Raw genomic sequence first — 21,199 nt, forward strand, 5'->3', positions numbered from 1 at the left:
GTTCAGGGTCCTAAATGAGAAGACCATGCAGCCAAGAATACTTTATCCAGCAAGGCTCTCATTCAGAATAGAAGGAGAGATAAAGAGCTTCCAAGATAGGCAGAAACTGAAAGAATATGTGACCACCAAACAAGTTCTGCAAGAAACATTAAGGGGGACTCTATAAAAGAAAGAGGAAGTCCAAAGAAATAATCCACAAATACAGGGACTGAATAGGTATTATGATGACACTAAATTCATACCTTTCAATAGTAACTCTGAATGTGAATGGGCTTAATGATCCCATTAAAAGATGGAGGGTTTCAGACTGGATAAAAAAGCAAGACCCATCTATTTGCTGTGTACAAGAGACTCATTTTAGACCTAAGGACACCTCCAGCCTGAAAATGAAAGGGTGAAGAACCATTTACCATTCCAGTGGTCCTCAAAAGAAAGCAGGGGTGGCAATCCTCATATCAGATAAATTAAAGTTTATCCCAAAGACTGTAGTAAGAGATGAAGAGGGATGCTGTATCATACTTTAAGGATCTATCCAACAAGAGGACCTAACAATCATGAATATTTATGCCTCTAATGTGGGAGCTGCCAAGTATATCAATCAATTAATAACCAAAGTAAAGACATACTTAGATAATAATACACTAATACTGGGAGACTTCAACATGGCACTTTCTGCAAACAACAGATCTTCTAAGCACAACATCTCCAAAGAAACAAGAGCTTTAAATGATACACTGGACCAAATGGATTTCACAGATATTTATAGAACTTTACATCCAAAAGCAACTGAATACACATTCTTCTCAAGTGCACATGGAACTTTCTCCAGAATAGACCACATACTGGGTCACAAATCAGGTCTCAACCGATACCAAAAGATTAGGATTGTACCCTGTGTATTTTCAGACCAAAATGTTTTGAAGCTTGAACTCAATCATAAGCAGAAATTTGGAAGAAACTCAAACACATGGAGGTGAAAGAGTGTCCTGCTAAAAGATGAAAGAGTCAACCAGGAAATTAGAGAAGAATTAAAAAGGTTCATGGAAACTAATGAGAAGGAAGATACAACCATTCAAAATCCTTGGGATGCCCCAAAAGTGGTTCTAAGAGGGAAATACATCACAATACAAGCCTCCCTCAAAAAACTGGGAAAAACTCAAATACACAAGCTAACCTTGCACCTAAAGGAACTGGAGAAAGAACAGCAACTAAAACCTACACCAAGCAGAAGAAGAGTTAATAAAGATTTGAGCAGAACTCAATGAAATAGAGGCCAGAAGAACTGTGGAACAGATCAATAAAACCAGGAGTTGGTTCTTTGAAAGAATTAGTAAGATAGATAAACCATTAGCCAGCCTTATTAAAAACAAAAGATAAAAGACTCAATAAAATCACAAATGAAAAAGGAGAGATCACCACCAATACCAAGGAAATACAAACAATTTTAAAAATATATGAGCAGCTATACGCCAATAAATTAGGCAATCTAGAAGAAATGGACACATTTCCGGAATACCATAAACTACCAAAACTGGAACAGGAAGAAATAGAAAGCCTGAACAGGCCAATATCCAGGGAGGATATTGAAGCAGTCATCAAAAACCTCCCAAGACACAAAAGTCCAGGGCCAGATGGCTTCCCAGGGGAATTCTATCAAACGTTTAAAGAAGAAACAATACCTATTCTACTAAAGCTGCTCTGAAAGATAGAAAGGGATGGAATACTTCCAAACTCGTTTTATGAGGCCAGCATCACCTTAATTCCAAAACCAAAGACCCTACCAAAAAGGAGAATTATAGACCAATAACCCTGATGAACACAGATGCAAAAATTCTCAACAAGATACAAGCCAATAGGATCCAACAGTACATTAAGAAGATTATTCACCATGACCAAGTGGGACTTATCCCTGGGATGCTTGCAAGGCTGGTTCAACACTCATAAAGCAATCAACGTGATAGATCATATGAACAAGAGAAAAAACAAAAACCATATGACCCTCTCAATAGATGCAGAGAAAGCATTTGTCAAAATACAGCATCCATTCCTGATCAAAACTCTTCAGAGTGTAGGGATAGAGGGAACATTCCTCAGCATCTTAAAAGCCATCTATGAAAAGCCCACAGCAAATATCATTCTCAATGGGGAAGCACTGGGAGCCTTTCGCCTAAGATCAGGAACAAGACAGGGATGTCCACTCTCACCACTGCTATTCAACATAGTACTGGAAGTCCTAGCCTCAGCAATCAGACAACAAAAAGACATTAAAGGCATTCAAATTGGCAAAGAAGAAGTCAAACACTCCCTCTTCGCCGATGACATGATACTCTACATAGAAAACCCAAAAGCCTCCACCCTAAGATTGCTTGAACTCATACAGCAATTTGGCAGTGTGGCAGGATACAAAATCAATGCCCAGAAATCAGTGGCAGTTCTATACACTAACAGTAATACTGAAGAAAGAGAAATTAAGGAGTCAATCCCATTTACAATTGCACACAAAAGCATAAGATACCTAGGAATAAACCTAACCAAAGAGGTAAAGGATCTATGCCCTAAAAACTACGGACCCTTTCTGAAAGAAATTGAGGAAGACACAAAGAGATGGAAAAATATTCCAGCTCATGAATTGGAAGAATTAATATTGTGAAAATGCCAATGCTACCCAGGATAATTTACACATTTATTGCAATCCCTTTCAAAATACCATGGACTTTCTTCAGAGAGTTAGAATAAATCATCTTAAGATTTGTGTGGAATCAGAAAAGACCCCGAATAGCCAGGGGAATATTGAAAAAGAAAACCAGAGCCGGGGGCATCACAATGTCGGATTTCAAGTTGTACTACAAAGCTGTGATCATCAAGACAGTATGGTACTGGCACAAAAACAGACACCTAGATCAATGCAACAGAATAGAGAACCCAGAAATGGGTCCTCAACTCTACGGTCAACTAATATTTGACAAAGTAGGAAAGACTATCCACTGGAAAAAGGACAGTCTCTTCAATAAATAGTCCTGGGAAAATTGGACAGCCACGTGCAGAAGAATGAAACTAGACCATTCTCTTACACCATACACAAAGATAAACTCAAAATGGATGAAAGATCTAAATGTGAGACAAGAATCCCTCAAAATCCTAGAGGAGAACACAGGCAACACCCTTTTTTAACTTGGCCATAGCAACTTCTTGCAAGATACATCTATGAAGCCAAGGGAAACAAAAGCAAAAATGAATTATTGGGACTTCATCAAGATAAAAAGCTTCTGCACAGCAAAAGTAACAGTCAACAAAACTAAAAGACAACCTACAGAATGGGAGAAGATATTTGTAAATGACATGTCAGATAAAGGGTTAGTATCCAAGATCTATAAAGAACTTATTAAACTCAACATCCAAGAAACAAACAATCCAATCATGAAATGGGCAAAAGACATGAACAGAAATTTCACAGAGGATGACATAGACATGGCCAACAAGCATATGAGAAAATGCTCTGCATCACTTGCCATCAGGGAAATACAAATCAAAACCACAATGAAATACCACCTCACACCAGTGAGAATGGGGAAAATTAACAAGACAGGAAACAACAAATGTTGGAGAGGATGTGGAGAAAGGGGAACCCTCTTGCACTGTTGGTGGGAATGTGAACTGGTGCAGCCACTCTGGAAAACTGTGTGGAGGTTCCTCAAAGAGTTAAAAATAGAACTACCCTACAACTCAGCAATTGCACTGTTGGGGATTTACCCCAAACATACAGATGCAGTGAAACGGCAGGACACCTGCACCCCAATGTTTATAACAGCAATGTCCACAATAGCCAAACTGTCTAAGGAGCCTCGGTTTCCATCGACAGATGAATGGATAAAGAAGATGTGGTTTATGTATACAATGGAATATTACTCAGCTATTAGAAACAACAAATACCCACCATTTGCTTCAATGTGGATGGAACTGAAGGGTATTATGCTGAGTAAAGTAAGTTAATCGGAGAAGGCCAAACATTATATGGTCTCATTCATTTGGGGAATATAAAAAACAGTGAAAGAGAATAAAGGGGAAAGGAGATAAAATGAGTGTGAAATATCATTGAGGGTGACAGAACATGAGAAACCCCTAACTCTGGGAAACGAACAAGTAGTGGAAAGGGAGGTGGGTGGAGGGATGGGGTGACTGGATGACGGGCACTGAGGGGGGTACTTGATGGGATGAGCACTGGGTGTTATGTTGGCAAATCGAACTCCAATAAAAAAATAGAAAAAAAAGGAAACATTTTTCAGTTTTCCCTACACTCTGCATCCAATTGTTCTTTGGCCTGGCCTATTTTTTGTCTACCATATCCCTCTCTCATAAAGTCACATTGTTTGCATCTCCTTGGTGAGGATAATGTGATGCCAGGCAAAGAACCAGTTGTGTGAACTAAACCACATTACTGTCCAAAGGCAGCGCACAGGAAATTGGTTGCTTAACGCATCCTTCCTTAGAAAGTGCACTGGGGAGATCCCTGGGTGGCTCAGCGGTTTAGTGCCTGCCTTTGGCCCAGGACGGGATCCTGGATCCCGGGATTGGGTCCCGCGTCGGGCTCCCGGCATGGAGCCTGCTTCTCCCTCCTCCTGTGTCTCTGCCTCTCTCTCTATGTCTATCATAATTAAATAAATAAATCTTTTTTTTTTAAAAGAAAGTGCACTGGGAATCTGGTGTTGGAGATTTGAGATCTGAACTCTATGAGATCATAAATCTGAACCCCTGCAGTATATTTATGTTCAGAACAAGGTAGTTGAAATTAGCTCACTGTTCAAGTAAGGCCAGCCCAGCCCTTTATGTTCTAGATGAGATGAAGAAGAATGATTTGTAGAATAGAAATAATTTCTGAGTAGTGACTTAAGCCTTTATATGACTTAGAAACACGTTCGTGTGTGCACACATACGCACTTATGAGTTATAAGTTCCCAAACTATCTCAATTGACCAGTAAAATATTATGGAGATTTCAGTTGTAAATAACAAATCATCAAGAGTTGAAATGCCAGCCAACATATTTTACAGTAAGATGAGTAAGTGTATGCGTAAATCGGAGCCTGAATCTCAGCTTTCCGGGAAAGAAGTATTGCGTATTTCCAGACTAGAGCAGCAAGTTGGCAAGTTGAGGTGGTGGAGGAGTGGGGATGGGCATTCATGTTACTTAACTACTACCTGTATTCTGGGTTCTGTGCTAAGACCTTTTCTTATTTGACTTTTAAAATAACCTGCCAGATAGGTAATATTGTTTCTGTTTCGCTCATTAGAAAGGTGGGCTCAGAGATGTTTATTGACTTGTTTGAAGTCACTCAGCTTCGAAGTCTCAAAGCTGGAATCCAGATTCAGGCCTGCTTGACTTTAAATCCAGAATTCTTTCCACTGCACTTTGTTACCCCTAGGAGAAAAAGGTGCTGAGAAGAAATGAAAAATTAGCACACAAAAAATCCTCAAAAAGAAAATAAAGGAAGGTGGGTTTTTTTCCCCCTCAAAAAAAAAAAAAGTTATAGCAACAAAGAGAGTGATCAAAGGGCAGGCTAATTTTGATGGTTAGAATGAAACAGGGAGGGGATCCCTGGGTGGCTCAATGGTTTGGCACCTGCCTTTGGCCCAGGGCATGATCCTGGAGTTCTGGGATCGAGTCCCATGTCGGGCTCCTGCATGGAGCCTGCTTCTCCCTCTGCCTGTCTCTCTCTCTCTCTCTCTCTAATGAATAAATAAAATATTAAAAAAAAAAAGAATGAAACAGGGAAACCGAAGGAGCCCTGGCCTTGGGATTAGAAAACCTGGTTTGGGTTGTAACTCCCTCACTTGCTAGCTTATATGACTTTGATAATTTACTTTCACCTCTGGATCTTCACTTCTTCATTCATAAATGCAGACAGGAATGCCTGTCCTATCTATCTCTTAAGGTGGTTATTATAGAGATTAAATACAGAGATCAAATCTATTCGAAGAAAGGGTCTCTAGGCTAAACCACAACAAGTGTACAACTCTAACAACTACACAATTGCAGTTAATGGTTTCTGTGATTAACAGTAACAGTGTATTAAGCTCTTTGGTATTTCCCAGCAAGTTGAGATTCCTTGTCCTTTGCTTTCTATTTTCTCTAGAAGATGCTGGATTTCCCAAAGTGCGGAACTGAGCCCTGAGTCCTAGGTAGAAAGTAGAGACCCAAAGCAAATTGCACTCTGTGCCTGCTCATGCCCTCACCGTTTATATATAGATGAATCATGTTAAGAGAAATATCAGGGACAGATCAGTAAAGGGAAAAGAAGCCCCCAAAAGGTAGCCTACTGCCTAAGCCAGTGTGATAGTGAGACACACCGATCTACCTACTTTGTCCTAGTGGCAGTGAAGAGAGATTATGATTTATAGGCATTATATACCCAGGAATGCGCGTGCACACACACACACACACACACACACACACGTATATGAGCCTCAGGACTTTTCACCACAAGACAGCATCCATCAGGATAGGATCCCTGGATGAGCCAGTGTAACCTAGGGCCATCTCTGAATACTTTCATAACACCACACTTTCTGTTCATAGTTTAGACAACTTCTTTTCATCCTTCCTCATCAAAACCACAGGCAGGCTAACTAGTGGATTCCCTGCTGTGTGGAGCAGGGAGTAGATGTAGGGAGGTGCATATTCATCAGTGCATTCACACGAATTTTAATGAGCCTCCAAAGTATAGAGCTATACTCTGCTGGGAGCTGAGGGTGCAGGACATATGGGTTCCTCTCCCTCAGAGAGCACTGCAGAGGAGACTAAAATGGAATGTAATTATGGTATCATATTTGTATCCATGAGGGAATGTGTTAGATAGCTTTCTTGCTTACATACCTATTTCTTCTCAACTCCACCTAATATATTTTGGGCTCTGAGCCTGGGGGATTGTGTTAACTATGAGGGAACCCAGAGGAAAAAAAAAACAAAGAATAATAAGCTGAGGCCAGCCAAATTGCTTCCTAGCCAAGGATGCGAAATGTAATCAGTGTTGTGTTAGAAATTAGCAGTTGACCTCCCTCCTGACATCAGCCCCCTGCTCTGAATGGAGGGAGTAGGTGATGGTCTAGCTCCTGGTAGGAAAAGAGGCCATCTTACCTTCCAAGACACAGCAAACCCTGTCTAGCCAACTGCATTTGGGAATGAAGTGTAGGGTGTAAGGTGTGAGGAATGAATAAGAAAAGGGACATGGCAATCTCCAAGACAAGTGAATCATGACCCAGTATGTTCTAGAAAGCAAAAGCAGACAAAAAATGAAAAAAATAAACCAGATGATGAAACAGTGCTCAGTTGTTCTGCAGAAACACCCAGAAGATACAGTGGTTCTGGCCATAGTAGTCACAGTTGTTGTCATTATAGTAGTAGTTGTAGTAAAAACAAAACAAAACAGAAACGACTATTTGACTACCTGTCACATATCAGAAAATGAATTAAGTGCTTTATTTCTGTTATTTCATTTAATAAGCATGTGCAAAACCCTTTTAGCTAGATGCTAGTATTATCCTCATTATAGAAGGGAAAATTTGGCCCACTCGCCTAAGACCAAATAGGTGGTTGGTAAGCAGCAGAACCAAGAGGCTAATGTGAGACCCAAAGCAAATTCTTTTAATGATTTCCAATTTCAATTTTGGTTTTTGGTAGATAAACCCCCACCCCAGGACTCCCAGGGACCTTTCCTAGAGAGCCCCTACACCCCCCCCCCTTTCTCTCTTTTTGTCTTTCTCTCTCTGGCTATCCCCACCAAGATAACCTAAGGGCTCTCCTCAGGATCCCCTGACCCCCTTGGGGTTTTCACCATACAAACCCTTTAGCTCTAGTCTCTGTCCTGACTCATGAGGTAGTTGGGACCACTAGAGATATGTTCTCAAGACAACTTTGTTACCTAGTCATGGAGTTGGGTATTGTTTGGGGGTCACCTTTCTCACTGATACGCTCATATAGAAATCTTCAAGCCCTCATCCTGGGGCTCTTTCCTGGTTTTTCTCTATCTTCTTTCCCTACCCCCACTCTTCCACCCCACTCTACCCTTGTAGCTTGGAAGCAATATAGGCCTTTCTTGAGTTATTTTTACTCTTCCACTTGGGCCTTTCTTCTAGTGATCATCTGCCTTTTCTGAACATGGAACTAGTTTTTTGTTTTTCCCTTTTGTCATCTGAAGTCTCCTGTCTCAGAAAGGATGATTTCTTTCTCAGAACATGCCCTCCCTGACCTTAGCTGTCAGGGTGTGAATATCCCTGGGCTTCCTGTTAGAGATTCTTGGCTCTGTGTGTATACAGGGAGTATCAGGGTGCTAAAGCCATCTCCCAGAAACAAAGGTCTTGGGGAGGAATGCTTATTTCAGACTTGAGTACAAAGAAGGACTAAATGCTCCCCATAGTCTAGTTTATGACTAGAGAAGGCATAATCTTTCACTGGCTTTCCCCATTCTCTTTCCCTTGCATAATTCTGTGCTGGTGAAAGGCAGTGAAAAGCAGGTCTTGGGGAAAGGCCCTGAACTCGAAATCAGGAAGCCTGGGTTCTACCACTTGCTCTGGCACCCAGTAGTTGCATAAACTTGGACAGAGCACCCTGTATGTACCTCTGTTACACTGCCTACTGTGCTGTATTGCAATTACCTGATTACATCTGGTTTCCTTTGTTGGACTCTCAGCTTCTTGAAAGCACTGGCCATGACTATGCCACATTCATGACAGAAGCTGCAAGTCCTGACTAGTCTTTCTGACTCATTCTGTCCCCCTCTAATCCATTTTCCACTCTGCTTTGGGCATGAGCTCTTTAAAATGCAAAGCTCACATGTCAACCCCCCTACCACGGACCCTTCAGTTATTCCTCATCACCATTGAGACAAAGGTTATAAGATAAAGACCCATCATGATCTGGACCCTGCCTATGTCTCCAGCATGCCCCTTTACCCACGTGTACTTTGTACTGTGTTCATTCCACAAATATTTAAGCATATTTCTGCCTTGGGCCGGGCACTTGGAGCACAGTGTGAACATAGCCCCTGCCCTCAACTTACACTCTTCTCTGCTGACTGACTACTGCTTGTCCTTTAAGACTCACCTCAGGCATCCAGGAAGCAAGGTGAGTCCTTTAAGACTCATCTCCTCCAGGAAGCCATCACTCATGCCCTATACCTTTCTCCTTATCTCCCTAATCTGGTTCAAGTGTTTCTCCCCTGTGTACCTGGAGCACCCCATGATGCTCCAGGAAATGATGGAATCATTTCCATCATAACACTTCGAGTACCAATTTGTCTCTCCACCAGACTGTAAACTCTAAGAGTGGGAACTGTGTCTTATCCACTTTTTTATACCCAGCACATGGTGTGGTACACAATAGATATTGAGAAAGGATAATTGAATAAACAGTACTCTCTGGTGGCTAGCTGTTATAAGTACAATCTTTTTTTGCATCATTTGAAAGTGAGTAAACCACAGGCAATTACCCAAGAGAGGTCAATTTTTGTTTCTTTTAACATTGGATAAGGAACCATTTCAGAATGTGTGGTCTCCTAGGACCTAGGTTGTTCTAACATCTTTCTAAATCTTTCATAATGCATCAAATAATATGTAAATGACAGAAAAAATTACCATTTTGAGTAATTGTGTAAAAAGAAAGTGTAATGGAAATTTGTTTCATGCAATGAAGAAGTATAACCTGCTGTACAGTATTTCATTATATCTTTATTTCAGGGCCCACACACCCACATTCACTCATTCAACAAACATTCGATGAGTACCTGGAGTGTGCCATGCACTATTCTAGGTGCTGGGGATAGAGTAGTGAATGAAACAAAGTACTTAACCTTAAGCTTACGTTCTGGTTGGTGGAGATACATAATAGCAAATATATTTTTATTAGGGGTTATATGTGCTAGGGATAAAAATAAACTAGGGGAGGGTGACATCACTAAAATGGCAACCTAGGTTGCTCCTGACTTTGCTTCCCCTCACAGAAGAACAATGAACAAGACCCCACTAGAGAATCCCAGAATATGGGTGGTGAAGCTGAAGCACCCTTTTGCTCCACAGAGACCCAGACAGACTGCATTAGAAGGGTGAGAAGTGGCAACATGTTGACCATGTTGCTTCTCCTTCTGTCTAGTGCAGCACCATGCAGAGAGGTCTTCCCTGAGCCTCTAGTTCCTCCAGTGGGAAAAGAGAACCCAGTGGGGACACCCATCTCCCCCTGACATTGCGAGTCACATTGTGAGAGCCCCCATTCTGATCTTATACCATGGGGATTGTAAGGGTATCTTTGAGGCTCAACCCTCTGACTGTGATCCATACATGCAACAACTAGCATATATGGATCTTGGCTCAGATAGTAATCCCAACATCAGCTTTGCTTATCCACAGAATCAAGTTTGGAGGACACTCTAAAGCACTTTGTGGGGTGCAGATCTAGGTTTGGATCCTTAAATAAGGAGTTTTGCCAGCCCTAGAGCCCCGTTTGTCCAGGCCCAAACAAGGAGCTGAAACCCAGTCCCACATGCTGTGGAGAGTGTTTTCCAGCCCCATCTGGCCAGAAGGGCTGGTGACAATGCCTGGAAGCAGTGAAGCCCAGTTACAATTGAACAGAGAGGCCAGCAGGCAGAGCTGATCACCCCGAGGGCCAAGCTAGTCCTGGACACGAGATATTCTGTATATATATATAGGCAGAGGGGTTAATTCATAGCTAAGGCTGAGGGTAACTCCTGGCTCATCTCAACTGGAGAGACTGGGAAATTGAGAGTGACCTGGAGCAGCCTCTCCCACTCTTTCCCAGGCAAGGGAGCTGAGACAGCTCCACCCACCATGAAGAGTGTCTTCTGGCTCTTTCTAACCAGAAGGGCTGGACACAATACCTGAAAGCTGTGTAATCCAGTGGCACTCAAGCTGAAAGGCAAGTGGGCAGAACTGGTCATTTCCAGAATAAAGCCAGTGGCCCTATTTAGTCAGAGAACTTGGGGTGTGGGTTGGCTTGAGTTAAGACAACAAAGAGCTTTACTGGCTTTAGAACTGCTTCTCCTGCTGTGCCCAGTGAGGGAATCTAATTCATAGCTCTGCTCATCATTGAATAAAACCTTCAGATTGTCTGACCAGGGAACCTGATCAGAGGACATGGGAAGCTGTATAGTCCATTCAACAGCCCTGAGTGTAGTGGCACTTAAATAGAGAGCACAGCTGGTTGGTTCCCTCTTCTGCAGAGCAAAACCAGGGGCCTCACCTGACAAGTGAATCCAGTGCACGTTCAGGCCTGATTCTGTCCCCCCAACAATAAGCTGTGCAGACCCTGGGCCCTGACCTGCTTCCTTGTCAAGGCAAGAAAGCTAATTGATATTCACTAGCCATTAGTGAATAATGCCCAGACCCAGCCATCTAGTAATTCTGACCAGATAATCAAGGCAACAGTGGAGCCTATCCCTCAGCCTCACTTGGGTAGGGAACCAAGCTAGCAGTTCTATCCAACTGTTCCCAGCCAGTGGCAAACCCTCCATTCCTGTCCTCAGAGCCCCAACTATTGCTTCATCCAAAAATAGACCATAACAGTAATCCCCTCTGTCCAAGGACATTGCCAGCAGATGCTCAGAAAACCCAAACTGAGCTGACTAGTGAAGAACTATCTCTGCCAAAGCAAATCTGTGAAATTTGGAAGAGGAGCTCAATTACTTAAATGTACAGATATAAATGTAAAGAATCAAGGATCATTAAAAAGTAGGGAAACATGATACTACCAAAGGAAACTAATAAAGCACTAATTACTGACCCTAAAAGTGAAGATCCAAGAACTGTCAGACAATGCATTTGGAATAATCCTATTAAGGAAGTTTAGTGAACAACTACAAGGAAACACAGACAACTAAGTGAAATTAGGATAACAGTGCATGAACAAAATGAGAATTTTGTTGAAGAAATAGCAACCATCAAAAAAAAGACAAACAGAAATGTTAGAGTTGAAAAATACCATAACTGAACTTAAGAATCCAATAGAGAAGGGCGCCTTGGTGGCTCAATTGGTTGTCTGCCTTTGGCTCAAGTCATGATCCTGGGGTCCTGGGATGGAGCCCAGCATCAGGCATAATGCTCTATGGGGACTCTGATTTTCCCTCTCCCTCTGCCTGCCACTCTCCCTGCTTGTGCTCTCTCTGTCAAATAGATAAATAAAATCTTTAAAAAAATAATAGAGAGTTTTAAAAGTAGGCTTGACTATGTAGAAGAAAGAATCAGTGATGTGGAGGATGGGACATTGTAAATTACCCAGTCAGAGCAGAGGGGAAAAAAAGCATGAAAAAGTGAGGAAAGTCTTTGGGAATTATGGGACAAAATGTAAAGAAACAATAGTCACATTATGGTGAATTATGGGACAATATGAAAAGAAACAACATTCACAATATGGGAATTCCAGAAGGAGAAAAGGAAGAAAGTAGATTTAAAGTGATAATGGTTGAAAATGTCCCAAACCGGGGGAGAGAAATGGACATCCAGATCTATGAGTTCCAAAAGATCCAAAATAGGTTGAATACAAATAGGATTACAATAAGACAAATGATTAAATTGTCAAAAGTCAAAAGAAAGAATTTTAAAAGCAATGAGAGAAAAAAGAGACACTATGTACAAGGGAACCTGAGTAAGATTGGTGTATTTCTCAACAGAAACTTTTCAGGCCAGAGGAGAATGGAATGACATATTCAAAATATTGGAAAAAATAACTCTCAGGGGTACCTGGGTGGCTCAGTGGCTGAGTGTCTGCCTTTGGCTCAGGTTGTGATCCTGGGGTCCTGGGATCGAGTCCCACATTGGGCTCCCCACAGGGAGCCTGCTTCTCCCTCTGCCTATTTCTCTGCCTCTCTCTTTCTGTGTCTCTCATGAATAAATAAATAAAATTTAAAAAATAACTCTCAACCAAGAATCCCATTCCCAGCAAATCTGTTCTTCAGAAACAAAGAAGGGATAAAGATTTTTCTGAAACAAACAAAAGTGAGGGAGTTCATTACCATCAGACCTTTACAGGAAATGCTAACGGGAGTTATTTGACTAGAAGTAAAACTATGCTAACATCATAAAAACATAAAAAGTTAGCATAAATCTCACTGTTAATGGTAGATATATCATCATATTTAGAATCTGTAATATGGTAATAGGTAATAGTCATGTGTAATTGTGGTATAAAATAGTGGTGTATAATGATACTTACATAAGACCTACATACTTACATATGTACAATACTTACATAATAGTGGTGTATAATAATACTTATAATCCTAGTTTAAAAGTTAAAAAAGAACACAGTAAGAATAACCATAACTATAATAATCTGTTATTAGTTATATAATATTAAAAACATGTAAATTGTAACAATAGTAACCGAAAATGTGAGGGGAGAAGTAAAAGTGTAAAGTTTACAAATTTTATTCAAGTTAAGATTTTATCAGTTTAAGATAAAGTATTATAAATTTAATATATTTTATATTTGCCTCATGTTAACCACAAGGGAAAAAACCCTGTAGTAATTACACAGAAGAACACTATAAAGAAGTCAAAGCATTTTAATACCAAAAGACATCAAAACACACAAAAAGACAGCAGAATAAGAAACAAAGAAAAGGGGCTCTGTGAAACAACCAGAAAATATTTTTTAAAAATGGCAATAGTAAGTCCTTGCCTATCAATAATTAATTGAAATGTAAATGGATTAAATTATTCAGTTAAAAGACAAAAATCGTCTGAATGGATAAAAAAAAATTAAAAAACATGATGTCTATAAGAGACTCACTTTAGCCTTAAAGACACATAGACTGAGAGTGAAGGGATGGAAAAAGACATTTCAAAAAAAAAAAAAAAAAGGTAAATGCAGCTGTAATTATATCAGACAATATAGACTTTAAAAATGGTAGGGGATCCCTGGGTGGCGCAGCGGTTTGGCGCCTGCCTTTGGCCCAGGGCGTGATCCTGGAGACCCGGGATCGAGTCCCACGTCAGGCTCCCGGTGCATGGAGCCTGCTTCTCCCTCTGCCTGCGTCTCTGCCTCTCTCTCTCTCCTCTGTGCATTCTCATGAATAAATAAATAAAAATCTTTAAAAAAATAAAAAAATAAAAATGGTAGAAAGAGACAAAGAAGGTCATTATATAAACATAAAGGGATCAACATATCAAGAAGATATAACATTTAAAAAAAAAAAGAAGATATAACATTTGTAAATGTTTATGTGCCCAGCATTGGAGCATAAATATATAAAGCAAAAACTAACAGAGCTAAAAGGAGAAATGAATAGTAATACAATAATAGCTGGGAACTCTAATACTTTTAACAATGGATAGATCATTTAGACAGAGAATCAATAAAGAAACAGCAGATTTGAACAACATTATAGAACAAATGGGCCTGATAGACATATACAGAACATTCTATCCACAGCAACAGAATACACATTCTTCTCAAGTGCACATGGAACATTTTTTACCTAGGCCATATGTTAGCCCACAAAACAAGTCTTAGAAAATTCAAGAAGATTGAAACCATACCAGGTATCTTCTCTAACCATGATGACATGAAGCTAAAAATCAACAAAAAGAGGGAAACTGGAAAATTCATAAGCACATGGAAATTAAACAATGCTCTCCTGAACAACCAATGGATCAAAGAAGAAATTAAAGGGGGAAATAAAAAGTTCCTTGAGACAAACAAAAATGGAAATAAAACACACCAAAATGTATAGGATGCAATAACAACAGTTCTAAGAGGGAAGTTCATAGCAGTACATGTCTACATTTAAGAAGCAAGAAAGATTCCAAATAAAGTATCTGACTCTACACCTTAAAGAACGAACAATGTTCTTTTTTAACAATGAAAAAAAATAGAACAATCCAAGCCCAAAGTTAGCAGAAGAAAGGAAATAATAAAGACTGGGGCAGAAATCAATGAAATGGAGAACAGAAAGACAATAGAACATTGTCTTAATGTTAATAGAAAATATTAACCAAACTAAGCATTTGTTCTTTGAAAGGATAAACAAATTTACAAATCTTTAGCTAGAGTAACCAAGGAAAAAAGAGAAAGGACCCAAATCAACAAAATTACAAATGAAAAAGAAGACATTACAACAGGAATTTGAAGGATCCTAAGAGCCTACTGTGAACAACTATATGTCAACAAACTGGACAACCTAGAAGAGATGAAGAAAACTTTGGAACCATACAATTTACCAAGACTCAATCAGGAAGAAATCTGAATAGACCAGTTACTAGTAAGGCAATTGAATAAATAATTTAAAATCTCCTAACACACACAAAAAAACCCTCAGGACCAAATGGCTTTACTGGTGAATTTTACTAAATATTTAAAGAAGAGTTAGGGGATCGCTGGGTGGCGCAGCGGTTTGGCGCCTGCCTTTGGCCCAGGGCGCGATCCTGGAGACCCGGGATCGAATCCCACGTCGGGCTCCCGGTGCATGGAGCCTGCTTCTCCCTCTGCCTGTGTCTCTGCCTCTCTCTCTCTCTCTCTCTCTCTCTCTGTGTGTGTGTGTGTGTGACTATCATAAATAAATAAAAATTTAAAAAAAAATAAAGAAGAGTTAATGCTTATTCTCAAACTATTGTAAAAATTTCAAGAGGAGGGAACACCTCCAAACTCATTTTATAAGGCCAGTATTATCCTTATACCAAAACTAGAAAAGAAAACTACAGGTCAATATCTCTGATGAATATAGATGTAAAAATTCCCAATAAAGTACTAGCAAACCAAACTCAAGAGCACATTAAAATGATCATGCACCATGATCAAGTGGGATTTACCCCTGGGATATAAGGATAGTTCAACATTTGCAAATCAGTCTGTGTGATATATCACATTAATAGAATGAAAGAAAAGAAAAGAATTACACGATCATCTCAATATATGCAGAAAAAGCATTTGACAAAATTCAACATCCATTCATGATAAAAAAATTCTTAACAAATGAGGCATAGAAGGAACATATCTCAACATAATAAAGGGTATATATGACAAGACCACAGCTAACATCATATCCAGTGATGAATATTTGAAAGCTTTTCCTTTAAGATCAGGACCAAGACAAGGGTGCCACTCTCAGCACGCCTATGCAACATAGTACTAGAAGTCCTAGCTAGAGCAATCAGGCAAGAAACAGAAAAGGTATCAGAATTGGAAAGGAAGCAAAATTGTCTGTATTTGCAGATGACATGAGTTTATGTATAGAAAATCCTAAGTCTTAACCAAAAAACTGTTAGATCTAATTAATAAATTCAGTAAAGTTGCAGGATATAAAATTAACATGAATATTAGTATTTCTATAAATTAACAATGATTTTTCTTTCTTTTTTAAAAAATATGGAACACTTCACAAATTTGCGTGTCATCCTTGCACAAGGGCCATGCTAATCTTCTCTGTATCATTCCAATTTTAGTATATGTGCTGCCGAAGTGAGCACAACAATGAATTTTCTAAAAGAGAAATAAATTGATGCCATTTATAATAGCATCAAAAATAATACTTGTTGGGCAGCCCCGGTGGCGCAGTGGTTTAGCACCACCTGCAGCCAGGGGTGTGATCCTGGAGACCCAGGATTGAGGCCCACTTCGGGCTCCCAGCGTGGAGCCTGCTTCTCCCTCTGCCTGTGTTTCTGCCTCTCTCTCTCTCTCTCTCTCTCTCTCTGTTGTCTCAATAAATAAATAAAATCTTTAAAAAATAATAATAATACTTATGAATAAATTTAAGGAAAAAGATTTCTACTCTGAAAACTATAAGACATTGATGAAAGAAATAGAAGAAACAAATAAATTTAAAAAGTGTCCCATTTTCATGGATTGGAAGAATTAATATTGTTAAAATGTAAGTACTACCAAAAGCCATCTATAAATTCAATGCAGTTTCTACCAAGATTCCAGTGACATTATTTACCAAAGTAGAAAAAAACTCCTAAAATTTATATGGAATGACAAGAGACCCCAAGTAGCCAAAGAAATTCTAAGTAAAGGGATGCCTGGGTGGGCCAGCGGTTGAGCATCTGCCTTTAGCTCAGGGCATGATCCTAGAGCCCCAGGTTCAAGTTCCGCATCAGACCTCTGGCATGGAGCCTGCTTCTCCCTCTGCCTATGTCTCTGCACCTCTCTCTCTCTGTCTCTCATGAATAAATAAATAAAATCTTTTAAAAAAAGAAAGTCTAAGAAAGAAGAAGAAACTAGGAAGCATCACATGTCCTGATTTGAAGCTAGACTATAAAGTCATAGTCATCAAAAACAGCATGGCACTCGCATAAAAACAAATAGACCAATGAAACAGACTTGAGAGATATAAACCCAAGCATATATAGTAAACTAAAACTTGACAGAGAGCCAAAAATACACAATGGAGAAGATAGTGTTTTCAATAAATGGTGCTGAGATAAATGGATATTCATATGTAGAAGAGTATTATGCTACTCAAAAATTAACTGAATAGGGGCACCTAGGTGGCTCAGTTAGTTAAGTATACAACTCTTTTTTTTTAATGGTCTTTTTTTATGATAGTCACACAGAGAGAGAGAGAGGCAGAGACACAGGCAGAGGGAGAAAGCAGGCTCCATGCACCAGGAGCCCGATGTGGGATTCAATCCCGGGTCTCCAGGATCGCACCCTGGGCCAAAGGCAGGCGCCAAACCGCTGCGCCACCCAGGGATCCCAGTATACAACTCTTGATTTCAGCTCAGGTCATGATCTCAGGGCTGTGAGCTTGAGCTTGTGTTGGGCTTCCCACTGGGTGGACATGGAGCCTGTTTAAGATTCTTTCTCTCCCTCTTCTGCCCCTCTCCCCTCTATCTCCCTTTCTAAAAAAATTAACCCCAAATAGATTAAAGACTTAAATGTAAGATCTGAAAGCAGGAAACTCCTAGAAGAAAACACAGGAATGAAGCTCCTTGATATGTATACTTATGACTTTATTTTTTTTGGATATGACATCTAAAGTACAAGCAACAAAATATAAAACAAGTGGGATTGCATCAAAGTAAAAAGTTCTACATAACAAAATAAGCCATGAACAAAGTGAAAAACAACATACTGAGGGGGAAAAAGTATTTGCAAAACGTGTATCTGATAAGAGGTTAATAACCAAAATACAGAAGGGAGGGGCAAGATGGCAGAAGAGTAGGGTCCCCAAGTCACCTGTCCCCACCAAATTACCTAGATAACCCTCAAATCATCCTGAAAATCTACAAATTCGGCCTGAGATTTAAAGAGAGAACAGCTGTAATGCTACAGTGAGAAGAGATCACGCTTCTATCAAGGTAGGAAAATAGGGAAAAAAGAAAAAAAGAAACAAAAGGCCTCCAAGGGGGAGGGGCCCCACGAGGAGCCAAGCTAAGGCCGGGGCGAGTGCCCCCAGGAAAGGAAAGCTCCCTCCCGGAGAAGCAGGAGCTTCACCAATCTTCCCCGGGGGGAAAGGCACTCGCAGGGAGTTAGAGCAGGACCCCAGGAGGGGCGGTGATGCCCTCAGGCTCCCAGGGACACTAACAGACACCTGCGCCCCGGGAGAGTGCGCCGAGCTCCCTAAAGGGCTGCAGCACACACGGCTGGACCCGGCAGCAGCTCGGAGGGGCTCGGGCGGAGGCTCCGCGGAGGGGGCTGCCCGGCTGGGAGCGTGAATCCAACAGCGCAGGCCCGGGAGCACAGGGCGCGGGGGACACAGCCCAGGATCCGACCTCCCCCCGGGGCAGGCAGAGGCCGGGAGGGCCCAGGACAGCGAGGACGCTTCTGCACCGAGCTGAGCAGATCAGCGGCCCCGCTCCGGAGCATCCAGGCCCCTGCAGACAGAGAGCTCTGTAGCTACTGCGGGAGCTGAATCCAGGTCTCCAGAGCTGGCCGCCGCCACTGGGGTTGTTCCTCCTGGGGCCTCACAGGGTAAACAACCCCCACTGAGCCCTGCACCAGGCAGGGGGCAGAGCAGCTCCCCCAAGTGCTAACACCTGAAAATCAGCACAACAGGCCCCTCCCCCCAGAAGACCAGCTAGATGGACAAGTTCCAGGGGAATTCAAGGGACTTAAAGTATACAGAATCAGAAGATACTCCCCCGTGTTTTGTTTTGTTTTGTTTTTTGTGTCTTGTTTTTTTTTTTTTTTTGCTTTTTGATTTCTGTTTGCTTCCCCCACCCTTTTTTCCTTTCTTTTTCTTCTCTTTTTTTTCTGTTTTTCTCCCTTTTTTCTTTTTTCTTTTTCTCTTTTCTTTCCTTCTTTCTCTCCTCTCTTTTTCTCCTTTTCCCAATACAACTTGTTTTTGGCCACTCTGCACTGAGCAAAATGACTAGAAGGAAAACCTCACCTCAAAAGAAAGAATCAGAAACAGTTCTCTCTCCCACAGAGTTACAAAATCTGGATTACAATTCAATGTCAGAAAGCCAATTCAGAAACACTATTATAAAGCTACTAGTGGCTCTAGAAAAAAGCATAAAGGACTCAAGAGACTTCATGACTGCAGAATTTAGAGCTAATCAGGCAGAAATTAAAAATCAATTGAATGAGATGCAATCCAAACTAGAAGTCCTAACGACGAGGGTTAACGAGGTGGAAGAACGAGTGAGTGACATAGAAGACAAGTTGATGGCAAAGAGGGAAACTGAGGAAAAAAGAGACAAACAATTAAAAGACCATGAGGATTGATTAAGGGAAATAAATGGCAGCCTGAGGAAGAAAAACGTACGTTTAATTGGGGTTCCCGAGGGCGCCGAAAGGGACAGAGGTCCAGAGTATGTATTTGAACAAATCATAGCTGAAAATTTTCCCAATCTGGGAAGGGAAACAGGCATTCAGATCCAGGAAATAGAGAGATCACCCCCTAAAATCAAGAAAAACCGTTCAACACCTCGACATTTAATAGTGAAGCTTGCAAATTCCAAAGATAAAGAGAAGATCCTTAAAGCAGCAAGAGACAAGAAATCCCTGACTTTTATGGGGGGGAGTATTAGGGTAATAGCAGACCTCTCCACAGAGACCTGGCAGGCCAGAAAGGGCTGGCAGGATATATTCAGGGTCCTAAATGAGAAAAACATGCAACCAAGAATACCTTATCCAGCAAGGCTCTCATTCAGAATGGAAGGAGAGATAAAGAGCTTCCAAGACAGACAGGAACTGAAAGAATATGTGACCTCCAAACCAGCTCTGCAAGAAATTTTAAGGGGGACACTTAGAATTCCCCTTTAAGAAGAAGTCCAGTGGAACAATCCACAAAAACAAGGACTGAATAGATATCATAATGACACTAAACTCATATCTTTCAATAGTGACTCTGAATGTGAACGGGCTTAATGACCCCATCAAAAGGCTCAGGGTTTCAAACTGGATAAAAAAGCAGGACCCATCTATTTGCTGTCTACAAGAGACTCATTTTAGAGAGAAGGACACCTACAGCTTGAAAATAAAAGGTTGGAGAACCATTTACCATTCAAATGGTCCTCAAAAGAAAGCAGGGGTAGCCATCCTTATATCAGATAAACTATAATTTACCCTGAAGACTGTAGTGAGAGATGAAGAGGGACACTATATCATACTTAAAGTATCTGTCCAACAAGAGGACTTAACAATCCTCAATATATATGCCCCGAATGTAGGAGCTACCAAATATATCGATCAATAACCAAAGTGAAGAAATACTTAGATAATAATACACTTATACTTGGTGACTTCAATCTAGCGCTTTCTACACTCGATAGGTCTTCTAAACACAACATTTCCAAAGAAACGAGAGCTTTAAATGATACACTGGACCAGATGGATTTCACAGATATCTACAGAACTTTACATCCAAACTCAACTGAATACACATTCTTCTCAAGTGCACATGGAACTTTCTCCAGAATAGACCACATAATGGGTCACAAATCGGGTCTGAACTGATACCAAAAGATTGGGATCATCCCCTGCATATTCTCAGACCATAATGCCTTGAAATTAGAACTAAATCACAACAAGAAGTTTGGAAGGACCTCAAACACGTGGAGGTTAAGGATCATCCTGCTAAAAGATGAAAGGGTCAACCAGGAAATTAAGGAAGAATTAAAAAGATTCATGGAAACTAATGAGAATGAAGATACAACCGTTCAAAATCTTTGGGATGCAGCAAAAGCAGTCCTGAGGGGGAAATACATCGCAATACAAGCATCCATTCAAAAACTGGAAAGAACTCAAATACAAA

At 40.7% G+C, this 21,199-nt stretch overlaps 1 protein-coding gene and 1 non-coding gene across 8 annotated transcripts in view; one reads left to right on the plus strand and one right to left on the minus strand.

Annotated features, from left to right (window-relative positions):
- Positions 1–21,199, plus strand: part of MID2 (midline 2) — a 202,761-nt gene that overhangs the window by 139,120 nt on the left and 42,442 nt on the right. The window lies entirely within an intron of this gene.
- On the minus strand, positions 16,360–16,466 carry LOC119868567. Its single transcript, XR_005386560.1, has one exon. It is a non-coding gene; the product is annotated as a U6 spliceosomal RNA (small nuclear RNA).

Source organism: Canis lupus, chromosome X (assembly GCF_011100685.1).
Source record: "Canis lupus familiaris isolate Mischka breed German Shepherd chromosome X, alternate assembly UU_Cfam_GSD_1.0, whole genome shotgun sequence".
NCBI classification, from domain to species: Eukaryota; Metazoa; Chordata; class Mammalia; order Carnivora; family Canidae; genus Canis; species Canis lupus.